We start from the raw sequence: 25,168 nt of genomic DNA on the forward strand, positions 1-25,168 counted from the left end.
TTTGCCATTACATGATAAGTACTACTAAATTGAACTATGAATTTTGTTTTAAGGCTTTTCTGGGTAACATGCATGCATGTAGAGGTGGGATTCCCTTTTTAAGATTCTTTTGCAGAAACTTTCCCAGAAAAATCTGGGAAAAGATTTGTTTGCAGAAACTTTTCTGGAAAAATCACAGTAATGTGACTTGAAAATGCGCTTCCGTCCCCCTCCCCCCTGAGACGAAAATATATGCACATATGTTTAAGAAAATTTCAAAATCAAGATCCACCAAAGTTTTTGGACGCGCGAGTCTTACATCGAATGCCAGAGATTTTGCAAAAATATCAAGGTTTAACGAAGAATTCGAAAAGACCATATACTTTTCATATAGATTTTGTATGATTGTGATCATATAAAAATGAGATTTTATATGATCTTGGTACATCCCGAGATCATGTTGAAGTCACCTAAGCAAGTTTTCTATGGTAATAAGCTAGTGGGCTCTGCTTGAACCTGAAAATGCCCTTTTTCTGAGAACCTTTGTAGTATTTTTCCTATACTTCACCTGCTTTGTTTTTTCGAAAAAAGATTAACACTAATGGTTGGTTTTATGTGGGTTATTTTGTTTTCTCTGATTCATTTTAATTGGAATTTCAGGAACCAGCCGCTGAACCAGAAATAAAGAAGTTCGCACAGTGCTATGGCGTGAAGTTTGACATGTTCTCCAAAGTCAGCGTCAACGGATCCGATGCACATCCACTTTGGAATTTTTTGAAATCCCAATGCCCCGGTACTTTGGGAGGGTAAGATTCAATTTCATTCAAATTAGAATTAAATGCTATTCACTTTAATCAAATCCGTATGTCATTCAAGTATTTCCTCGTCAATAATTTTTGCTTGAAGTACTGGGATCGTCTTTTTTTACTATTTTTTTTTGTTCTTGTATAGTATGTAAACTTGCGGGATATCTGGCATTTCTGTTGTGTTTGGAGCTACAAAAATAATCGGTTAGTTTGACTATCGGTATCGGTAAGTTTGACTCTTTCTCTCAATTCTTCTTTTTAAAACAGTAAAAATCTTTAGCGTAAAGAGCGGGGCGTTGATGAGGAAGCAGCCTCTTTCATATACGAAGTAATTTCTGTGCGTTTTAAGTTTTAATGTCGCTCCTTACTTTCAGTTAAAAAACTTGTTTTTTTTATTTAATTTCTGAATGTTTTTGAATCAATGCATGTTTTGATTTTGGCTCTCCGCAGAGGAATAATCAAAACGAAATTTGTATATTATTTTTTTTTTTTGCTAAATGGCTTTCTCATAATTTTGCTAAATGGCTTTCTCATAACTATAGATAGGAATTCCATTTTTTAGAGTTTTGGTTACTATTGAGCCGGGTCGCTCCTTACTACAGTTCGTTACCACGAACTGTGATTATTTCCTCGGTTTTTTGTTTCAGTTTTTCTTTGATGACATACACTCATTTGGGCTGTAAATCATGAGTGGGTTGAGCCCCTTTCTTAGGGTCACGATATTTGCCTTCTCTCCTTTGTATAGTATTTATTGTCTGTAAATGATTGACGTTCCTCTTCTTTTCTAGGTAATGAAGTAGCTGCTGGGCAGTTAATTTTGAACTCTGTATAAGCCTGTTTTCTGTTGCATTCGTCTTTTTGTGTATAGACGCTTATTTTTACATAAAAAGACAGTGCAGCAGAACTGGTTTCTTATAATTTTAAAGTTTAAATAAATAAAAAATCAAGGGTTCTAAACCTTAAGTTAAATAGAATCTCAGTAAAATTCGCGTGTATTTTTCTTTTTCTCACCTTTTCATATTTTACAAAAAAAAAATAGAACCCTAAAAAATTTTTCTAATCAATATTCTTTTTTGCTCATCCTTCACCTAACGAATTTACTGCTCATTGAAGCTGTGCAATTATGTGGCCTCTGCTCCTGCCAAGGAACCCCTTCCTGACTCAACATTCAAGACCATTTTTTTTCCTTATTTTAATAGAAATTAAATTAATAAAATATTGCTTCTTTGCATTCTTGCAAACTACTTGTTGATCCTAGAGTTAGGGATAGTTCATAGGAACGGAGTACAAGACAGATAAAATACAAAACGGCGTTTATCAAAACAATTAATGAAAATCACTTATTATACACGAACATGTGTTGGATACTTATAAGTTTAAACATCCCCTTTTAACATGGGGATGTCATAAAGGAAAACTGGTTTTGTGGTTATGTCTCAAAAACAGTTTCGACAGATCTGTTTCTGGACCCACCATTTTATATTTACGGATTAATGCTAAACTTAAAATAATGTAGCTAGGCTTTTTTATATATAGAGTGAACCTTGATAAAAGTTGGAAAGGCGATCTTGCTTGTCGAAATGCCCCAATGCCAGAATTTACCGTATCTATATGCTTACTAATGGCGAAATAATAATAATTATAAAATGACTAAAATAATTCATTCTCTCAAATATGTTGAAAAACCATCGGAGAAAGAATAATTTCTGTTGAAAATATGTTCCGTATTCATTGAAGAGCCAACACCGCTAGTTGTTTGGTGGAGTTAAATGAGAGTTGCGCAACTCATATTTATGGCTTTTTCGTGTTTTTTTTTTGTGCTCGATATCTTCATTCAGCTTAGTCTGTTTGGTTTAAGATTGTTAACTTAGAGGATTCGATTTATGCATTTAATGGCAATGCGGAACCAATGAATTTAATATGTTTTGATTATGGACGTCTATACTGTATTGATAATCTCAGATGTGTTGTTGTCAAACTGAAAAACCATTATATGAATATAATTCTGCCATCGTTTTCATGTATTGGATTTTCAGTGAAATGATAGTGCATATATTACTTTTGTATAGCTTCTGGTGTATAGAAGAGCATCCTAACCCCCAAAAACCCTGGGGTATCTAGGCTTGTATGAGAAGGCTAGAGGAATTTTTTAAGAACCTAATAAAATTATTCATGAAGAATTTTGATCATCCTTCAAAAGATCAATACAGTACGGCCGTGCGAAATACGAAAGGGATTGTATGATATTTTCGAAAATGTTAAAGATTAAAGCGTTCCCAGTTGAGTCATAGCACATGTGAAAGCTTTTGAAATTGTTGAGAAAACTTTGCTCGGGTATATAGATAGAACATGACAAATAAATTCATTAGAATGTCAATAATCAGGAGAGTATTTTCAGTATCGTTATTTGATCTCTAACGCCAAAAAGAAGAAGAACAATAGGGAATTTTTTAAGACAGCGGGAAACAAATTAGAATGAATATTTCGGCCCTATGTCCAAGGGCCGTCTTCAGCAATACAAATAAGAAAAAACAACTGACAAGGGGATAAAATCAATAAAACTCAAATGAACAGTTTTTTAAAACAGTCCCAGCATCCTTACCTCAGCCAAGTTCAACCAGGACTCTGGTTGAGGCGTTTCCTTTTTGCAATCAATGGAATTTTTTTTAGCGGCTTCTCACGGTAGGGTTTATGCCTTCCACTCGTAGTAAAGTTAATTTTTCATTGTCAGCAATTGTCATATTGTTGATAAATTTACTTAGATTGCCCTCAAAGTGCTGTTTTGGCGAAAGGACCAATTCTATTGGTGTCAGCTTGTAGGGATTAGCCATTTTTAGGAAATTGTAAAAGTCCTGCAATTAACGGCTGAAAAATTGCAAAGAAGCTCTTTTACAGCCGTTAGAATTTATTGGAAGACAAATTTTCCCCAGCCTCTTTTTCTTAAATGCGCCTCTCCTTAATTTAGACTCAAATATTGATTATATTAGATCTCAGCTGTGCTTACAGGCCATTGTCTAAACCTTAAATCGTGAGTAATGTAAAACACTCTTGACTTGTATTGCTGAAAGTGAAGGTGGAAAACTATTGCTGAAAGTGAAGTCTGTAGGGGTAAAATATTTGGACAGTTTGTAGGTAGAAAACTATTCTTACTGTATAATATGCAGAATAATTGTAACTAACACCTTAGGCATGCAAACCCGCTATACTTATCCCCCCCCCCTAATGTTCAAATATATGGCCCGATTTTTTGAAGAACACTCAAGTGTTCAGGACAGCCTACATGAAGAACACTTTTCCTTTTAAATTTTTTCCCCTTGTTTTTGCCTGCTATGACACGCACTAGTGAACAATTTAGCTTTGTCTGTTCCTAAAATACTTCTAGCAGCAGAACATCACTCTCAGTTAAATTTAAACAAAGCTCTGATAAGAGATTATTGAATTCTTTTTCAACCTCATGTTTGAGTGTAGCTTTCCTAAGCCTTGGTTTTGAATTACCTTGGACGTAAAATAAATATCAGTTTTCTTGTAGTTTCTTCAGCAACTTGATGTCAACTAATGACCTTTTACTGTTCACTGGTAAAAATATGGTAATTTTATTGTCAAAAATGTTGGTGACTACAGTCAAATGCTTGGGTGTTTTCTGATTGAGATACAGCACAATGTAACTATAGGTCTATTTTAAGCCTGATTGTGTGCTAAGAGTAGAAATTTCGATTCACAGGGATATATTTGTTATTTAAACTTACGAGGAAATGTTAATCACGAACAGTCCTGTAGGTAATATATTTAGTGCAATTCAAAGCAAGTGACATCATAAATTTGTTCTGATGAAAGAATTTGTGGAGGACAGCCTTTACAGATATTTTTTCATGATGAGATTTGACCTTGAATAATTGTAGCATCTCTTGAGACCATTCTTCAATAGATCCAGATGAATCATTTGGTTCAGTTAAATAGTTTGGTTCAATAACGTTAAATACATTAAGCCTTTGTATGAATTTTGTGTCTGGTGTAATAGTCTTTATTTTACCATACAACTCTTGCTACATGCTATAAAAATAGCAGATATTTTTCGAATTTTATAAAATATTTTTTTACGATATTGAATAATTTTCGTTAGAAGTCTTGTTTTGCCAGCAGTTTATAATTACGAACTATTTTCGATAAAGATGCATGGGGACTTTGATCCAAATAGGACTTTTTAAATTAATTATGGCGTCCACCCATTGGCTTTTTCACTATTCATTTTTTTTTAATTTTATACAGTGTTTCTTCTTTTTTTCATATGGAAAAAAAAATGATTTCCAATATATTCAAGGACTAAGTAACAAACAGCAGGGTCTCTCTTCACTTTGAATAACATATTATACACATTATTGATTAGGGTTCATGGACTTTGATCTCGTCTCGAAAGGGGTGCGTCGATCCCGGAAGTACTGCAATACCGGGCCAACGTGTGAAGGGAGCGGAGCAAGCCCTGACACCCCTCCGGTTTCCAAAAATCAGTTTAATATTCTGGGCTCATGTAGGGGCCGTATTAGATATTAAGCTGATAAGAACAGATACTACACTTTGATCTTAGCAAAAATGCCGAGAAGCGATAATTCAACAAGGAATGTCAAAGGAATTATAAGAATACAAGTAACAAAGTTTTTCATAAAATTTATTTCGGTTGCAATTCCCAAATAACATTCAATTAACTTATCACTTTGTCTTTAGATTTTTGTAAACAGTACGAAACATTTCCCATAATATCAAAGTTTATCTCAAAATTTTAATAGTAAACGGAAAATTTTCCAATCAAGACTTGGACAAAATTGTCACTCAAAAAGCCAAAATCAGAAAAGATAACACCTTAAACCAGAGGTATATTCTCTTGACCCTTTAGCTAACAATGATCGGAACCAAAATTGATGAATAACGTTAATTCACGGCAATTAAGGGGGTGGGGGACAGAAAAGTTTTTTTCGAAATCCAGAGAGAACAATTCTCTTTTTTTTTACTTTCTTTTACAAAAATACCCCAAAAAACACCCTCATTTGCAATAAAAATTGTCAATACACCAGTCGACACCACTGGTATTGATCAAATGCGCCAATTCATGGAAACTAGGGGACAATGCCTGACCCAATGTGCTAATCTCCGATCTGTTTGTCCGACTCGTTAAAACGTAGGGCAATGCATTTAAACAAGTTTCTGATGGGTTTTTTTTTTTATTATTTTTTTGTATTCCTTCCTCAAAATAGATTTGTAAACACAGCCCAAGGGGAATGGGAGAGGGGGCGAAAGAGTATTCTCCAGATTCCAGGCACTGGAATCTCGTTGTCTTTTCAATTTCTTTAACAAAAATACAAAGCAAAAAAAACAAGCCCTTTTTCAATGATAATACCACGAAGAGATTTTTTTTGATTCTAAGAGGAGGAATGCACGAAAGAAATCTTGTAGAGAAAATTTCCTTCCTGATAAAGCCACTGGATTTCCATATATGCTACATGGTAACAATACAAGTTTTATTAAGATATAAATAAAAAAAAACAAGTTTTTTTGAATGAAAGTAAGGAGCGACATTAAAACTTAAAACGAACAGAAATTACTCCGTATATGAAAGGGGCTTTTCCTCCTCGACAACCCGCTCCTTACGCTAAAGTTTTTTATTGTTTTAAAAAGTATAGTTGCGAGAAAGAATCAAACTTTAGCGCAAGAAGCGGGGTGTCGAGGAGGAAAAGCCCCTTTCATATACGGAGTAATTTCTGTTCGTTTTAAGTTTTAATGTCGCTCCTTACTTTCATTCAAAAAAACTTGTTTTTTTTATTTAATTTCTGAAAGTTTTTGAATTAATGCATGTCTGATTTTGGCTCTCCGTACATAAATTACTAAAATGAAATTTGCATATTAATTCTTTTTTTGGCTAAATGGCTTTCTCTTAGTTTTGATCAGACAATTTTGAGAAATAAGGGGTGGGGAAGGAGGTCTAGTTGCCCTCCAATTTTTCGGTTACTCAAAAAGGCAACTAGATCTTTTAATTTTTAACGAACGTTTTTATTAGTAAAAAAAACGTAACTTAAGAATTAACTTACGTAACAAACGTACATAACTTACGTTACGTTTTATCCCAATTCTTTAAGAATGACCCCTGAATCAGAAAGGCCGTAGAATAAATAGTTGAAATTATTTAAAAAAAAAATTAGCATAAAGAGCGAAGTATTTATCTCCTCCTAATTACCTCGCTCTTTATGCTAAAGTATTTTTAGAACTCTTCATATGCGTAATAATCTCTGTTCGTTTTAAGTTTTAATGCTTCTCCTTACTTTCAATTGAAAAAACTTTTTCATGTTTATATTTTCATTGTTTTTTTTTTATAGTAATGCTAGAAAGTCCTGCGCCCTTTTCATTGAATTTCTCTTCCCCCATGAAATACTCCTCCAAGGAAAGATCCTCCCATATAGCCCCCTCCCCTGAACCCCACACCCAAACCAAAAAAAAAAACCTGATAACGTCGGTACACTTCCCAGTAACCATTACTGTATGTAAACATTGGTCAAAGTTTGTAACTTGCAGCCCCTCCCCCAGGGACTGTGGGGGGTAAGTCATACCCAAAGACATAGTTATTATGGTTTTCGACTATCCGGAACAAAATGGCTATCTCAAAATTTTGATCCGCTGACTTTGGGAAAAAATGAGCGTGGGAGGGGGCCTAGGTGCCCTCCAATTTTTTCGGTCACTTAAAAAGGGCACTAGAACGTTTCATTTCCGTTAGAATGAGCCTTCTTGCAACACTCTAGGACCACTTGGTCGATACGATGACCCCTGGGGAAAAAAAAACAAATAAACACGCACCCGTGATTTGTCTTCTGGCAAAAAATACGAAATTCCACATTTTTGTAGATTGGACCTTGGAATTTTTTCTATGGGGTTCTCTGATACGCTGAATGCGATGGTGTAATTTTCGTTAAGATCCTATGACTTTTAGGGGGTGTTACCCCCTATTTTCCAAAATAAGGCAAATTTTCTCAGGCTCGTAACTTTTGATGACAAAGACTAAATTTGATGAAATTTATATATTTAAAATCAGCATAAAAATCCGATTCTTTTGATATATCTTTTAGTATCGAAATTCCGTTTTTTAGAGTTTCGTTTACTATTGAGCCGGGTCGCTCCTTACTACAGTCCGTTACCACGAACTGTTTGAAACGAAGTTTTTTTCATATTATTGGGTAATAGAGATAGTAAAATCTCTACGTTTAAAATCGGTACAGAGCTACCTTTCCGTTAAAAATATTTGACTAAAATTATATTTTTTTTGAGTTTTCACCTCCTCAGCCCTCCTCAAGAAAATTGCCCTGCTCCCCTCCCTTGCGAAAAATATTGGCCTAAGATCATACTTTTTTTTGTTTTCACCTCCCCAACCCTCCTCGATAAAATTGCCCTTCCCTCCCTCGCGAAAAATATTGGCCTAAAATCATACTTTTTTGAGTTTTCACCTCCTTAAACCTCCTTAAGAGAATTGTCCTGTTCCCCTCCCCCTAAGGGTTGGTTCGCGTGTACCCCTATTTTTTAATAAGACAATTATGCACCCGTATGCTGTTAAATTTGTATTCAGGCAGTTTTGATCTTTGATTACGTCTTTTTTAATGAACTTTGATCGGCGTTGAAACTACAAGCATAGAGCCATCTCGTGAGATAATTTATTGTAGATATGCAAAAGCCGCAGAATGCAGTCGCTTTTTTTTGTAATCTCTAGTTAAAATGGGGAAATAGTCATTATAGAATTAAGGGTAGTTTTACTCCTTGGACAAATTTATGGGTCAAAATCTCAGAAAAATCCTTTCCCTTATGAATTTCCGACTCGTGGCACATTATCTCCTTTACCTTGCAGTAGGACCAGGCGTTTTCCGCCACACCTGCCATCAGCAAGTCATATGTCGAAAATATTATTGCACCCCCGTCCTAGACTTTAAAAAATACCTTCTTATTTCTGTCTTATAATGGCTAACTGGTCGTTTCCGCCCCCCCCCCCTACATTTTGTAAATCGACACAACTGTTTCGAACGCTCTATAGCTCTTCTAGTAAAATTGCATTAGCTTTCTTCTTAGTTTTTTTCTTCTTAGTGAAAGTGAGAAGAAATAACGGGAATAAGATAATATATTATCGAAGATATTTCTTAACTCTTGTGAAACTCTCCGCCTTTAGAGTAGATCTTTAATAAGAAGTGGTTTCTTTCTCTCTCTAGTCTTTTTTCTATCTGTCCCTTTCTCACTCTCTTTCTCTTTCTCTCTATCACTATCTCCTTCTCTCTTCTTGATTTACTTTTTCATAAGCCGACCATCGATAAATTTTTGCTTTTTTCTTCCAGTTTTATCCAATGGAATTTCACGAAATTTGTCGCCAATAGGGAGGGTATACCTGTATCTCGTTATGCTCCAACTCAAGATCCAAAGGTTTGCTCTTTTTTTTTGCTTTTTCTATTCCAGTAATATTTTGAAGTGACCCTTACGCGATACAGAGCAGTCCTATTAAAAGATTTCAATGGTACAAGAAGCTGCTACTCTGCGCTTTTGTCCTTCCGTTTTTCTCTCCTCGAGAGAAAATAATTTTCTCTGGTCGAGAAAATAAGAATAATTGGATTTTCCTCATCGGTCGATTTCTTGACGATGCCTTTCTGTTCTTTCCTACCACTATACTGCCATTTTTTGTCGCTCATCTGTTACTCATCTGTTACTCTTATGTTACTCATCTTTTAACCATGTCTACTTTTTCCTTTCACACATCCTAGAGATACCATACTTCTTAAATCCACAAACGTTTTGACAACTAAGATATGTTTGAAAACATTATATGTAACTTGCTGTTGGGGTGGCGCTTTAGCGTAAAGAGCGGGGCGTTGAGAAGGAAAAGCCCCTTTCATATACGGAGTAATTTCTGTTCGTTTTAAGTTTTAATGTCGCTCCTTACTTTCATTTAAAAAACTTGTTTTTTTTATTTAATTTCTGAACGTTTTTGAATCAATGCATGTTTTGGTTTTGGCTCTCCGCAGAGGAATAATTAAAACGAAATTTGTATATTTATTTTTTTTGGCTAAATGGCTTTCTCATAATTTTGATCGAATGATTTTGAGAAAAAAAGAGCGGGGGAGGAAGCCTAGTTGCCCTCAGATTTTCGGTTAATTAAAAAGGCAACTAGAACTTTTATTTTTTTACGAATCTTTTTATAAGTAAAAGATATACGTAACTTATAAATTAGCTTACGTAAAGAATTTTTGTATTCTCATGTTTTTATTACATATATGAGGGGGTTCGCCCCCTCGTCAGTACCTCGCTCTTTACACTAAAGCTAAAATTTTGTCCCAATTCATTAAGAATGACCCCTGAATCACAAAAGCCGCAGAATAAATAATTGAAATTACTAAAAATACTTTAGCGTAAAGAGCGAGGTATTAGGAGGAGGTGAGCCCCTCGTATGGGTAATAATTTCTGTTCGTTTTAAGTTTTAATGCTGCTGCTTACTCCCAGCTGAAAAAAACTTTCATATTTATTTTTTCATTGTTTTTTTTAAGTAATGCTAGTAAATCCTGTGCTCCCTTCATGGAAATTTTCTTCCCCCATGACAAATTCCTCGATGGAACGTTCCCTCAGCACATTCCCCTCTTCTCAACCCCTGCCTCCAACCAAAAATCCTCCTGAAAACGCCTGTACACTTCTCAATAACCATTACTATATGTGAGCACTGGTCAAAGTTTTGAACTTGTAACCCTTCCCACGGGACTCTGGGGGAGTAAGTCGTCCCCAAAGACATAGTTATAAGGTTTTTCGACTACACTGAATAAAATTGCTATCTCAGAATTCTGATCCGTTGACTTTGGCAAAATAATTAGCGTGGGAGCCTAGGTGCCCTCCAATTTTTTTGGTCACTTAAAAAGGGCACTAGAACTTTTCATTTCCGTTAGAATGAGCCCTCTCGCAACACGCATCCGTAATCTGCCTTCTGGCAAAAAATATAAAATTCAACATTTTTGTAGATCGGAGCTTGAAACTTCTACAGTAGGGTTCTCTGATACGCTGAATCTGATGGTGTGATTTTTGTTAAGATTCTATGACTTTTAGGGGGTGTTTCCCCTATTTTCTAAAATAACACAAATTTTCTCAGGCTCGTAACTTTTGATGGGCAAAACTAAACTTGATGAAACTTATATATTTAAAATCAGCATTAAAATGCGATTCTTTTGATGCAGCTATTGGTACCAAAATTCAATTTTTTAGAGTTTTGGTTACTATTGAGCCAGGTCGCTCCTTACTACAGTTCGTTACCACGAACTGTTTGATCAGCACTGATCCTTGAAAAGAGGTGACTTTACCTTATTTTCATCGTACTATTTCGAGTTCAGTTCATATTGAGCATCTAGTGACATTGTGGTTAAGTTTTGACCAGTGCTGCTGTCTAATGAATAAATCTTTTTTTTTGTAACTATGGGGAATTCACTATCTTCAAAAAATTACCTGGCCAGAAATTCGGGGACAGTACCCATATCATACTTATTTGCTACAATATTAACACAGGCCTAGAATATCAATGAGATTCAGAGGTTATGCAATATTTCTTGCTATTTAATAGGCAGTTTTAAAGTTAGTATAATATATCTGCAATTTTCAAATAAAAACAAAAAAATGCTGAATAAAATGGGTGGTCAAAAGAGCTTTGGATTACCAAGCTGTAACCCTATTTCAATAATAAAGCCCAACCTGGCTTTGCGGTCACACCTAGAAGGTTCCAGAGATCTCCAAAAGTCAAAGAGGATGTTTTAAGAGTTTATGTTCATTCTTTCAGCGTATTCTCTCCCCCCCCCCCCTTGAAAATTTCAACGCAGTGGGAATTCCTCCTCTCCCAGGCCGATCCCCACCCATATTCTTCCTGAATAATTCCAAATAATTCGAAAAACTATTTATTGCTGTAAAAGTAAATTTACCCATGCTTGTAAATGGGTTGTAAGTTTCCCGCTTTTTTTAGTCATCTGCTTGAGAATTCAAATATTCGACTGTAAGTAAAAATTTGAACAAGATATGATCGTTTAGCCAACATTTTCTATGAAGAGTAGTTTTGTTGCATAAGTTCTTAATATTCCATTAATATTTTGCCGGATGTTCAAATAAATCAAAATTATATATGAACATGAAGATTTTCAAAATCACATCTCAAGACTGGTTTACATTATTAAGGATACATATTAATTTGAGGCGTATTTTGATTTCAGTTAAGCGCAAATTCTGTTCTGGTCTTGAGAAGGCTCGGGGATTATCAGCCCTATTCATGTTAATTTTTGCTCATTTTGAGTTTGACTCAGCTATTTATTCAATACAAAAAAAAGAGGTTTTTGTAACTGCAAATAAGGAGCGACATTAAAACGATCAGAAATTATTCCGTATATGAAAAGGGTTGTCCCCTTCTCAACACCTGGCTCTTTACGCTAAGGTTTGACTCTTTCTTACAACTCTACTTTTTAATTCAATAAAAACTTTAGCGTAAAGAGCGAGGCGTTGAGGAGGGGATAACGTCTTTCATATACGGAATAATTTCCCTATATAAAATAAGGAAAGCTAGTTTTTTTTTTTTATTCCGGAAAGCTTTTTAATTAAAGCAAGTCTTGATTTTGGCTCACCGCACATCAATAATTCAAAACTAAATGTGCTTATTAATTTTTTTTTCGGCTAAATGGTTTTTTCACGGTTTTGATAAAAAAAAGTGGTGGAGGAGGAGGAGACCCTCCAATTTTTGATTACTTAAAAAGACAACTAGAACTTTTTTTAACGAACGTTTTTGTTAGTAACGAAGGTTTTTGTTAGTAAATTTTGTTATAAAGTAAATAGTTAAAATTACTAAAAATACTTCAACATAAAGAGCAAGGTATCATGGATGAGACGAACTCCCTTATTTACATAACAATATCCGTTCTTCTTAGGTTTTAATGCTGCTCCTTACTTTCAGCTGAATTTTTTTCACCTTTTTAAATAATACCAGAAAATTCTGCAGCCCCTTCATGGAAATTTTCTTCTCTCATGACAAACTCCTCCATAGAAAGATCCTCCCACGTAACTCCCTCCCCCTCAACACGAAGAATTTCCCCTAAAAACGACTGTACATTTCCCAATATTCCTTACTATATGTAAACAATGGTCAAAGTTTGTAACTTAGACTTAATATTTTTGTCACTTAAAAAGGGCACTATAAATTTTAATTTCATTTAGAATTAGTCCTCTTGCGACATTGTAGGGCCACTGGTTCGATACAATCACCCCTGGAAAAAAAAATAAACACGCATCCGTGATCTGTCTTCTTGCAAAAAAATACACAATTCCTCATTTTTGTAGATAGGAGCTTGAACCTCGTGCAGTGGGGTTCTCTGATACGCTGAATTTTATGGTGTGATTTTTGTTGACATTTAATGACTTTTGTTCCCTGCTATTTTCTAAAATAAGGCTCACTTTTCAGTAATTTTTTCACTTTTCAGTAATTTTCTCAGGCTCGTAACTTTTGATGGGTAAGAATGAACTTGATCAAACTTATATTTAAAATCAGCATAAAAATATAATTCTTTTGACGTAACTATTAGTATTAAAATTCCATTTTTTAAAGTTTCGGTGGCCATTGAGGCAGGTCGCTGCTTATTACAGTTCCTTACCACAAACTGTTTGATCGTAATTTCTGTTTGTTTTGAGTTTCATTTATTTATGAATAGTGATCTGTGGTAGTTTTACGCTTGGGGGATATTAACTTTATTTTTGGCTTAATTTAGCTCTACTTTTTTTGAAAAGATGTTTTTATATTAATTAAAAGTAAAAAAAATAGATGAAAACATTATAGTAGTTTCATTTAAATGTAAGTGCAACACTATGAGAACAAGCATGCCAAATATATAAAGTGCTCATATTTGTTTTTGTTTTTGTTTTTTCAAGTAAAACAAGCTTGAAACGCAAGTGATTAAGCAAAGCAGTTCAAAACCATAAGGGTAGAAGTAGGTTCACTAAGGTCAGTTTTGGCCCAAGATTTGTTACCTTTGAATTCTTCTGCTTCATCTGCTTGGTAGTTACGTTAATCTAGGTATTCGTTACTCTTTTATTCTTCAACGTTTATTCTTTTTATTTCAATCAATTTATTTATAACCCATCTACAAAATTGAGGGCGAAACGCCCTTAAGATGGAGTAATAAGAGGAAAAAAAAGTTACAAATAAATACAAATCAACACAAACAATTAAATAAGTAATACTGACCATGTGTGAGACACTATCGACATAGAAGAACGAAAATCACGAAGCCTTTTATCAATAATAGATGTAGGAGAAACTAGGCGGAATTTGTTCATTAAGTAACTATTTCTAGTCCAAGGAGGGTAACTGAGAAGGAATTTAGCATAACGAAAATATACTCTACGAACAGATAGTTTCTGAGGTTCACTAAAAAACTGCCAAACCGGACAAAGAGAAAGGAGATGAGGTACAACTAGGCTATTATAAATTTTTGCAAGATTTAATTTATCAATGTGTTTAATATTAGATACAATTGAAGCATAAGCAATTCTCGGTTTTTTCTTCAAATTTTCAAGGGATAATTTCACAGTTTCTTTCATATTTTTTCCAATAGGCATTCCAAGGTAAACTAAATTTTTGAAAAAGGGGGACTTGAACATTAGCTAAAGATAAAAAAATAGGGTCATTTGTCTCTTTAAAATTGAAAGCTACAACAGCAGTTTTTTCAACATTGAAAGAAAGCCCGATATTGTTATATTCATTGTAAAACTGATTAAACGCGTTTTCACATCCACTAAAAGTACGGCTTAGATTCAAAACGTCATCTGCAAAAGTTATTAAAGACAAGTTAAATCCACGGTGAATACAACTAAAATTACCAGAATTTTGGGCATTTAAAACAGAGTTATTAAATAAAGAAGATGAGGTAAGGCCACCTTGACGGACTCCTTTCAAAATATCAAAAAGGGAAGTTCCCCCCTTTAACTTCGCCTTAAGGTGATGGTACATGTACAGAAGGCACTTTACTATACAAAAATTTACCCCTCTTTTATACGCTTCAAATAAAACTTGGGAAAAAATGGAAGAGTCGAAAGCACGAGCAACATCTAAAGCGCAAAGGATAATATGGGATCTACTTCTTTCTGCATCAGCAAGAACATTCATTAAAGCAAAAAGGACATGCTCCCGGTTAATACCTTTTTGGTAACCAAACTGGTGGGGTGGGATATAACATTTAGAAACAATTTCATCCAAAATAACTGACTCGAACAATTTAAAAATAGTACAAGAAACTGTTACAGGTCGGAACGAATTACACGCAGTAAAATCCTTTTTGCCTTTTTTTGGGATAGGTGTTATTTGACCAACTGTAAATTGATAAGGAACAGCTCCGTTTTCAATAGACATTTGAAAAAGTAGAGATAAATGATTAAAAAGAAGAGCACTTGCATAATCAAAATGTCTGGCAGTAATTCCATAAACTCCCGCGGAATTTCTTTTCTTTATTTTTTTACAATAAAACGATACATCACTTGGCTTAATTATAAATGTCGAAGGCTCGTGTTTTTTCAGACAAGCACTTAATTCTTTTTCAAATTTTGACTCAAGAGCAGGATCGGGAGAATAAAAATCGTGCTTATAATAATTTTTCCACTCAGACTCGGGAATATTATTTGCACTAATATGTGCACAAGGGCGTTCAAATTTTTTCCAGAGCTTCGAAGGGTTCTCTGTAATTTTATGAGCGTTTTTCTCAATAAGATCAACCTTATGTTTTGTTAACACTTTGGCAAAAAAACGTTTATAACGTAGCCGCAAACCATTTATAGTCCCAGACTTAGGCCTGCCGCAATCCTTCCAAATATTCTGCCAAATTTTAGAAGACTCGCACGTGGAAATAAGGGAAGGGCCTTTCCTAACACGCTTGCACGGGACAGCTGAAGCTTCAGCACACTTTAATGCATGGTTAATTTCAGCTAGATAGGTGGTAAGTCCGATGGCTGTTTCTTTTTCACTAAGGCCCGAGCGCGTGCACAACAAATGAAAGGGCACCTTTATTTTATTTAATATTCTATCACATTCAAAACGAAATATCTCGCGGTTAATTTGTCTAGTCTTTATTAGAAGTTAGTTATATTTTTTTTTTGAACTTTTCGCTTCAAGATTTTCATTTTTTTTTTCTGTTCTCTTTCAGGTCTATTAACTGTTATTCTATGATTTGAGTTATAGATGGTGCTTAAACACAATCACAGGACAACAGTATAGACTACTTTGGATTCAAATTCAACCGCAATGCCCCTACAGATGCCAGTACCAGTATCACACCCAGCATAAGTTCAATTTTTGTTTTCAATTTTGAATAAAATTAAATCTGTTGCATTGTGGGAGTCTTCTCCTCTAAACTAGAGCTAGGTAAGCTAGGACAATGAAATTTGGCAGGCGTATCCGGGACCGGACTAGATTAAATTAGAAATAGTTGTTTTCCTGATAGGACCGTGTTGGGGGCCGGTTCATTCGGTATCCAGCGACAAACACACTAGGAATGATTGCAAGTCCAGTACGTGAAAGTAATTCTTTCTTAATATTGTCACCATCAGCTCTTTTGTCAAGTTCAACAGCAGTGAATCCCTGATTTATGCTCTTAAACAAGTCTTTGACCCTGTTGCAGTAAGGACAATAACTTTTGCTGAAGATTACCACTTTGCTTTCCTGTAAATATTTTTCGATGAGATCCGCGATGCCATTATCTGATCCATTTTCAATAACAATTGCACCTATATCTTTTGTCATTTTTCATACTTTTTTGTAAAAAAAAATATCGATGCATCAAACAGCGATGCATCTTCAGTAACACGAAAAATGGACTCTAGGTCTAACCTTCTCCAGTGACTGTATCGCAGCATATTTTGTTTTCTGGGGGGAGTGATTTGGTTTTTTCTTCTAGTTTTAAATTTGTTTTGTACAGACATCCCTCATTGTTCTTGTGGCAAGTTGAAAGAATAAAAACATACTTTTTATCTATTTTCAATAGCTTCAATGTTTGGAAAAATTTATGTTAGAAACACGGAAAAGCAGTAAGAGGTAAGGATGTTAGGTAATGAAAGTGACAAAAAGAAATCTAGAAAATGATTTCTTTGCAAAAATCATGCTGTTCAGCTTTCCTTATCTCTTTTTATCTTCTAAATTGATCAATAAGGGAATTTGAATGTACCGATGACATCAATAGTGAATTTTTTGATCCCTGAACCCATATTAGATCTTTTAATTCCTCCGTGAAAACCGTGATTTTTAATAATTTTTTACACTTGTTTCAGAAGCATGAAGCTCTAAGTACAGCTCCGGGTTTTTGTTAGTGTTGCCACATTGAACCTTGAAAAAAAATATGCAAAAAAAAAGGAATCAGTTAGTTAAAATTAGCAACACTTTTTGTCTGTAAAAATTGAAACATGAAAATATATTGATTTCGAAATACAACCATAAGAGAGCATACTGGTGCAAAGTGTTTCTAGCTCACTTTTCTTAATTTTTGCTGAATTTTCTTTTCAATCTGACGCCCGCTACTCCCAGGAATTGCATATGGACTTTTTCCATCAAAAATGAAAGTCCTGATTTTTCCTTATCTTTTAAGATATACAATTGAACAAATAATATAATTTAAAGACAATATAGCTCAATTTATATATTTTATTGTAATTTAATTAAATTAATAAAATAATTTAAGCAGTTCAAACAATCGGGTCTCCTTTTCTCTGTCCTTGTTACTTCAAGGAATCAAAGGCGGAGATTTTGCTACCGAGTCATGTTTTTATGTAAAATCTTAGTCATAGCCTTGGTTAATAAAATCAAAAATCGTTTGAGTTCAAACTATTTAAATGAAATTTGAAAAATAAAGGAATTTTATTATCTGATGCCATAGTGAAACCAACTCAAACGATTTTAGAACAGTCATAAGTTTCGAGTGAAATTTGTTGGCAGGTTTCGCAGCTTTTGGAATTTTGTCGATTTCTGCTACTGGTAGCTTTAGAACTTTTTCCGTGCCTGCCCATGATATAATTATGTGAGTGATTTGGGTTGATTTTAGCACCAAAGATCCAGTTTTTTTATTTCCGTGCACCTATTGCAGTTATGCCAATTTTGTATGGACTAAAAAAAAAATGAAAAAAAAACTAATTTCATTATTAGATCTGGATTTAATTTTAAGCCGTATTGCAGTTTCATTTCAGTAAGTGCTTGTGTCCTTGATCTTTTCCAAATCTCATTATTTGCAATTATGTGACTTGAGGTTCAAAATAAATAAATAAACTTACATATGAAAGTTTCAATTTTAATTTATTGAGTGTTATATTTAACAAATAAAACCTTTTTCTATTAAGTAAAATTAAACTCAATATAAAGTCGTATTGCAGTGTCATGTCCTGAGGAATGTTTATTTAGGCATGTGGTTAGTTCAATAATTCAAGTTAGCAATAAATCTTCTATGTCCTTTTATTTATTTTTCGTTTTGTTTTTATTTACGTTTTTTATTACCCCTCCAAAACTAGATTTTTGACGACATGCAAAGGCCTAAAAAGTGATTCAGGCATCACACCTTTCTCAAGCTCTGTGTGGTAGTGGGGCAATGGAGATCGTGCGGCAATGGAGTGGCAGTGTATGTTATCGGTGATGCTTTTAATTTCTCAGCTGTGTGGCATTGGAGTTCTAATTTAAGTGGCGTACCTAAGGTTTTGGACATAATGACAGTAATTCTCTATAGCTGGTTATGTGTGAGGAGTATATTGTTAAGAATTTAGATTTCAGAGAGACCGCTCGCATCCTATTCACATTTCTAATAAAATCAGTGAAAGGCTGGTATCTTTTTACCTGCATTTCCTTTTTTGAATTATCTCGTTTTCCAATTATCTTTATTACAAAGTCAACGGCTTTGGCTGAGACAGAGTGATTGTGGTAATACACTGGTCGTGCATAGTCATATAGGGAAGAAGCTTCGTAGCTGGACATTAAATAGGCTGATCTTCCGCTTAATAAACACTGTGAATCAAAGATATTTGGAGATTCAATCTTCGTTCACATAATAGAAGTGAACCAAACAAAGATGCCTTTTATGATGCATATATTGCTAACAAAGTAACTGCAGACTGTTATGGTAAAGGAATTTTCAAGTTAGCAACCCCTTGGGTAATGCGGTGAGAGGCTTTCGTGGTCAGGTTCAAAAACTTCTTAACGATATCCGCTCAAGCCGGTAAGTATGTAAGTGTAATCATTTATGTTTTTTAGAAGAAGATTGTCTGTAAGAAGAAGAAGCTATTACCCTGCATCACCCATGTTCAGGCTTAATCGGAATAAATAAAGATGAGAGAGTAACTTATGCCTCCCCAGGCCGTCTTCTATATGTATATCAAAGCTCATGGAGAGTTTGAGATCACGGCATAAAATGCGCTCTTATAGAATTTTGGTCCTTCCCCCAATAAAAAAAAAACCGACAAGCTCTCATAAATACTAATGATACACGATTATACATTCCTCCTACTGTATATAATCTTACCAATCGATTGATTGATCAATCAATGATCTTATCAATTGAATCAACTCTGATAAATGCTTTTATTAATAGTTTATTTTGAAGTATGCGGCTCTTTAGGCACGATTACGCCACAGTGTGGTGGGTTTGAAACAGTGCTGCAACAAATACTCCAAATTTTTACTTAAGTATCAAATATCAAGTATTTGCCAAAATTGTACTTAAGTATTACTTCAAGTACTGCTTCAAGTATTTATTCTATGTATATATTACATAAAAAAAAACCAATTTTTTTTAACTGAAAGTAAGGAGCGACATTAAAACTTAAAACAAACAGAAATTACTCCGTATATGAAATGGGTTGTCCCCTCCCCTCGCTCTTTACGCTAAAGCTTTTAATTGTATTAAAAAGCAGAATTGTGGCAAAGAGTCAAACTTTAGCGTAAAGAGCGAGGGATTGCGGAGGGGATTCCTCCGCAATCCTCTGGCAGATATAAATTACATAAACTGCAAAGCAATAGCTCTTCTTCGATATAAATTTTAACTCGACTCTTTACTTTCATAAGAAAAGCATTAATTCCTTTTTTGGCTAAATGGCTTTCTCTCAGTTTTGATTAGACGATTTTGAGAAATAAGGGATGGGGAAGGAGGCCTAGTTGCCATGCAATTTTTCGGTTACATAAAAAGGCAACTATAAATTTTAATTTTTAACGAATTTTTCTATTAGTAAAAAATATACGTAACTTAAGAATTATCTTACGTAACAAACTTTTATATTCTTTAATTTTTTTTATGTATATGAGAGGGTTTGTACCCTCGTTAATACCTCGTTCTTTACACTAAATCACAACATTACTTACACTAATAATTACTAACTTACACTAATAATCCGCAATCCAGTTTTAATGTCGCTCCTTACTTTCAGTTAAAAAAAATTAGTTTTTTTTATGTAATTTCTGAACGTTTTTGAATTAATGCATGTTTGATTTTGGCTCTCCACACATAAATTATTAAAATGAAATTTGCATATTAATTCCTTTTTTGGCTAAATGGCTTTCTCTCAGTTTTGATCAGACGATTTTGAGAAATAAGGGATGGGGAAGGAGGCCTAGTTGCCATGCAATTTTTCGGTTACATAAAAAGGCAACTATAAATTTTAATTTTTAACGAATTTTTCTATTAGTAAAAAATATACGTAACTTAAGAATTATCTTACGTAACAAACTTTTATATTCTTTAATTTTTTTTATGTATATGAGAGGGTTTGTACCCTCGTTAATACCTCGTTCTTTACACTAAATCGTAAGTGTTGTCCCAATTCTTTAAGAATGACCCCTGAATCAGAAAGGCCGTAGAATAAATAATACTATAGCATAAGGAGCGAGGTATTTATCTCCTCCTAAATACCTCGCTCTTTATGCTAAAGTATTTTTAGAACCCCTCATATGCGTAATAATCTCTGTTCGTTTTAAGTTTCAATGCTACTCTTTACTTTCAATTGAAAAAAAACTTTTCCATGTTTATTTTTTCATTGTTTTTTTTTATAGTAATTTTAGAAAATCCTGCGCCCTTTTCGTTGAATTTCTGTTCCTCCATGACATATTTCTCCATGGAAAGATCCTCCCATATATCCCCCTCCCCTCAAACCCCTCCCAAAAACCAAAAAAAAAATCCCCTGAAACCGACTGTACACTTCCCAATAACCATTATTATATGTAAAAACTGGTCGAAGTTTGTAATTTGCAGCCCCTCTCCCAGGGACTGTGGGGAGTAAGTCATTCCCAAAGATATAGTTTATATGGTTTTTGACTATGCGGAACAAAATGGCTATCTCAAAATTTTGATCTGTTGACTTTGGAGAAAAAATGAGCGTGGGAGGGGGCCTAGGTGCCCTCCAATTTTTTGGTCACTTAAAAAGGGCACTAGAACTTTTCATTTCCGTTAGAATGAGCCCTCTTGCGACATTCTAGGACCACTTGGTCGATACGATGACCCCTGGGGGAAAAAAACAAATAAACACGCACCTGGGATTTGTCTTCTGGCAAAAAATACGAAATTCCACATTTTTGTAGATAGGAGCTTGGAAATTTTACTACAGGGTTCTCTGATACGCCGAATGCGATGGTGTGATTTTCGTTAAGATATTGTGACTTTTAGGGGGTGTTTTTCCCTATTTTCTAAAACAAGGCAAATTTTTTCAGGCTCGTAACCTTTGATGACAAAGACTAAATTTGATGAAACTTATATATTTAAAGTCAGCATGAAAATTTGATTCTTTTGATGTATATTTTAGCATCAAAATTCCGTTTTTTAGAGTTTCGTTTACTGTTGAGCCGGGTATATTATATATATTATATATAATATGTGAGGTCGGAAGAGCCAAGAGCTCATATGGCATGAGCTCTAGCAAAATTATAAGAATCAATAGATTATTTTAAAAGAAAAATCATAGGCTTAATGCTGGTCGGCATTTAAAATAAGAGCTCTGAGACACAAGGTCCTTTTAAATATCAAAATTCATTAAGATCCAATCACCCACTTGCAAGTTAAAAATACCTCGTTTTTCTAATTTCTCCTCTCCCTTCAATCCCCCCCAGATGGTTGAATCGGGGAAATCAACTTTATCAAGTCAATTTGTGCAGGTCCCTGACACGCGTACCGATTTTATTGTCCTAGCACGTCCAGAAGTACCGAACTCGCCAAAGACCTGGACCCCCTAACTACCCCAAAGAGAGTGGATCCAGTCTGGTTTTGTCAATCACGTATCTACGACATTTGCTTATTCTACCCACCAAGCTTCATCCTGATCTCTCCACTCAAAGCGTTTTCCAATATTTCCGGTTTCCCCCTCCAACTCTCCCCCAATGTCACCAGAACTGGTCGGGGTTTAAAATAAGAGATCTGAGACATGAGTTCCTTCTTAATATCAAATTCAAGAATACCTCACGAACGGTCACCCGCTCTTAAGTTAAAAATTCCTCAATTTTTTTTAATGTTTCCAAATTAACACCCCCTCCAACTCCCCCAAAGAGAGCGAATCCATTTCGGTTATGTCAATCACGTATCTAGGACTTGTGCTTATTCATCCCACCAAGTTTCATCCTGATCACTCCACTCTAAGCGTTTTCCGAGATTTCCGCCCCCCCCCCAAATCCCCCCAATGACACTGGATCCGGTCGGGATTTAAAACATGAGATCTGAGTTACGAGGTCCTTCTAATATGAAATTTCATCCGATGAAATTCAAGATCCGATTACTCCGTCGTAAGTTAAAAGTACCTCATTTTTTCTAATTTTTCAGGATTAACCCTCCCCCCAACTCCCCAAAAGAGAGTGAATTCGTTCTGTTTATGTCAATCACGTATCTAGGACTTGTGCTTATTTTTCCCACTAAGTTTCATCCCAATCCCTCCACTCTAAGTATTTTCCAAGATTTTAGGTTTTCCCCTCTAATGTCACCTGATCCGGTCAGAATTTAAAGTAAGAGCTCTGAGACATGATATCCATCTAAATATCGAATTTAATTAAGATCCGATCTAATTTTTCCAAATTAACCGTCCTCCCACTCCCCCCATATGGTCGAATCGGGGAAACAGCTATTTCAAATTTAATCTGATCCGATCCCTGATACGCCTGCCAAATTTCATCGTCCTAGCTTATCTGGAAGTGCCTAAACTAGCAAAACCGGAACTGACAGACCGACAGACCTACAGAATTTGCGATCACTGTATGTCACTTGGTAAATACCAAGTGCCATACAAATTAATTTTTCTCTGGGGATGGAATATTTGGTTGAAGATTGGCTTCAGTATGACTTATTTTGGAAAAGGGTTATTTCCAGGCTTTTGGGCAAGCCATGGGTGGAAGTAGTTATAGGCCTTACTAAACTGAAGGAAAACTCTACCTTCTCAAAACTTGAAACCCCCTACCCCTCGCCCTATTTTAGATATGGCTTGTGATATCAGAGCTCGATATGAGCCCTGATCCTAGTCATCTTTGGTCTAGCTTTCATTTGGATCCGTTGCTCCATTCGCAAGTTATACTAAATTAAACTAAAAGCTTGACTTTTTTCAGCACTTAAACCCTCTCTCCCTCGCTCTATTTGAGCTAGGGTTTTCATCTCAAAACTTGATGCCTGTCACGGTCTTAGGCACCTTTGGTTCAATATTCACTGAGATCCATCAATCTCTCGCAAGCTACAACTGAATTAAGGGAAAAACTCAACTTTTAATTAAGCTTGGGTCTCCATCCCAGAACTCAATGCATATCATACTCTTAGGCATCTTTATTGAATTTTCATCGAAATTCATCTCCATATGCAAGTTACTGTGAATTAAATAAAAACTCGAATTTTTTTAACACTTAAAGCCCCATCGCCCTAATTAAACTCAATTTTAATCCAAACATTTCAATTTCAACACAAATCCGTTATACTCGATTGCACAGACGGACGGACAGACAGATAGATATCAAAAACCTATCTTGATGGATATTTTCCACTGTCCAAATAGGTGATGATACCTGCATGATAATATGCCATTGTTTTCCTTGTTTTGGATCCAATTAGCCGACATGGCTACCTAAGACGTTATAAAATCCGTCCGTCCGTCCGTCTGTGTAATCACGTATAGAATAAGAAACGTTGGTTGGATTTGGATGAAAATTTTGACGGTAAGATTTTGTGCCAAGGATCATGAGACACATCAAGTTGAAAGATGAAGACCCTGGCTCAAATAAAACAGGAGGGAGAGGGCTTTACCTGCTAAAAACAGTTTTTCGTTTAATTCAGAGGAACTTGCGAATGGAGTGATGGATATGAATGAAAATTGATCCAAAGAGGCCTAAGACCCTGACACCTATCAAGTTTTGAGATAAAGACCCTAACTTTAATTTTTAATTTAGTATAACTTGCAAATGGAGTAACGGATCCGAATCTAAACTAGACCAAAGAGGCCTAAGATCAGGGCTCATATCAAGTTCCGGTAACACAAACCCTATCTCAAATAGGGCAAGAGGGAGAGGGTTTCAAGTCTTAAGAAAGTTGAGTTTTCCTTTAATTTAGTAGGGCCTATAACTTACGAATGGAGTGACAAATCTGAAGTCAGATTCGTCTGAATATCTGAATTTGCTGGAATGAATTTGACATAATGCCACTGCATTGGATCCAGCTAGAATTCCCTAGACTCGTTTATTGCAGACAACGTTTAGATGGGCAAAGATTCGTAGCTTCAGTAGTTTTACCAATAATATGGTCCTGAAGATGATGAAATGGTAGAAATCTGGTTCAGTTGACGAGATGACAAAACTTAAACACTAATGTTAGAAATACAAGCCCAAATGGACTATAGTATGCAACATTTAGCACAGAACAAGGGATTTTAGCTCATTGTCGACCAGTGAACTGCGAAATAACTTCAATTTTCTTTGTCCTACTCATGTTCATTTTTGTTTTAAGTTTTGATGGTGTTATTTTCAGTTAAAAAAAAAAGTTTTTTTAAGCTAGTCTCTGATCGTTCTTAATCAATACCAGGAAGCCCAGGTCTGTTTCCACGAAAAATTTCTGTAGCCTACTTATGAATTATACACCAGTCACTCAAGATTAAGCTGTGTAAAACTCGAGAACAAATTGATTTCTTTGTTACTTTAAAAAGAAACCTGACCTATATATTTACAGGAGGTGGGGGGGGGGGTATTGTCCCCCCTGTCCCTTGTCCACAAATATACAATTATGTATTCATAATTTTATTACTATAATTTTATTGTTATATTTAATCAAAAAATACATACAATTATATAACCTCAATTACATATTTCCCATTTATTCTGTCACTTGTCTTGATCCTGTCAT

General features: G+C 34.9%; 1 long non-coding RNA gene and 1 other non-coding gene across 2 annotated transcripts; one reads left to right on the forward strand and one right to left on the reverse strand.

The window, feature by feature from the left end:
* Positions 1 to 619: 619 nt before the first annotated feature.
* LOC136040154 (uncharacterized) lies at positions 620 to 16,187 on the forward strand. Its single transcript, XR_010620633.1, has 3 exons — positions 620 to 785; positions 9,140 to 9,224; positions 15,998 to 16,187. It is a non-coding gene; the product is annotated as an uncharacterized LOC136040154 (long non-coding RNA).
* Positions 5,197 to 5,387, reverse strand: LOC136040423 (U2 spliceosomal RNA). The gene has a single exon (XR_010620714.1). It is a non-coding gene; the product is annotated as a U2 spliceosomal RNA (small nuclear RNA).
* Positions 16,188 to 25,168: the final 8,981 nt, after the last annotated feature.

The sequence above is a fragment of the Artemia franciscana genome, chromosome 20 (assembly GCF_032884065.1).
Source record: "Artemia franciscana chromosome 20, ASM3288406v1, whole genome shotgun sequence".
In the NCBI taxonomy this organism is placed as follows: Eukaryota; Metazoa; Arthropoda; class Branchiopoda; order Anostraca; family Artemiidae; genus Artemia; species Artemia franciscana.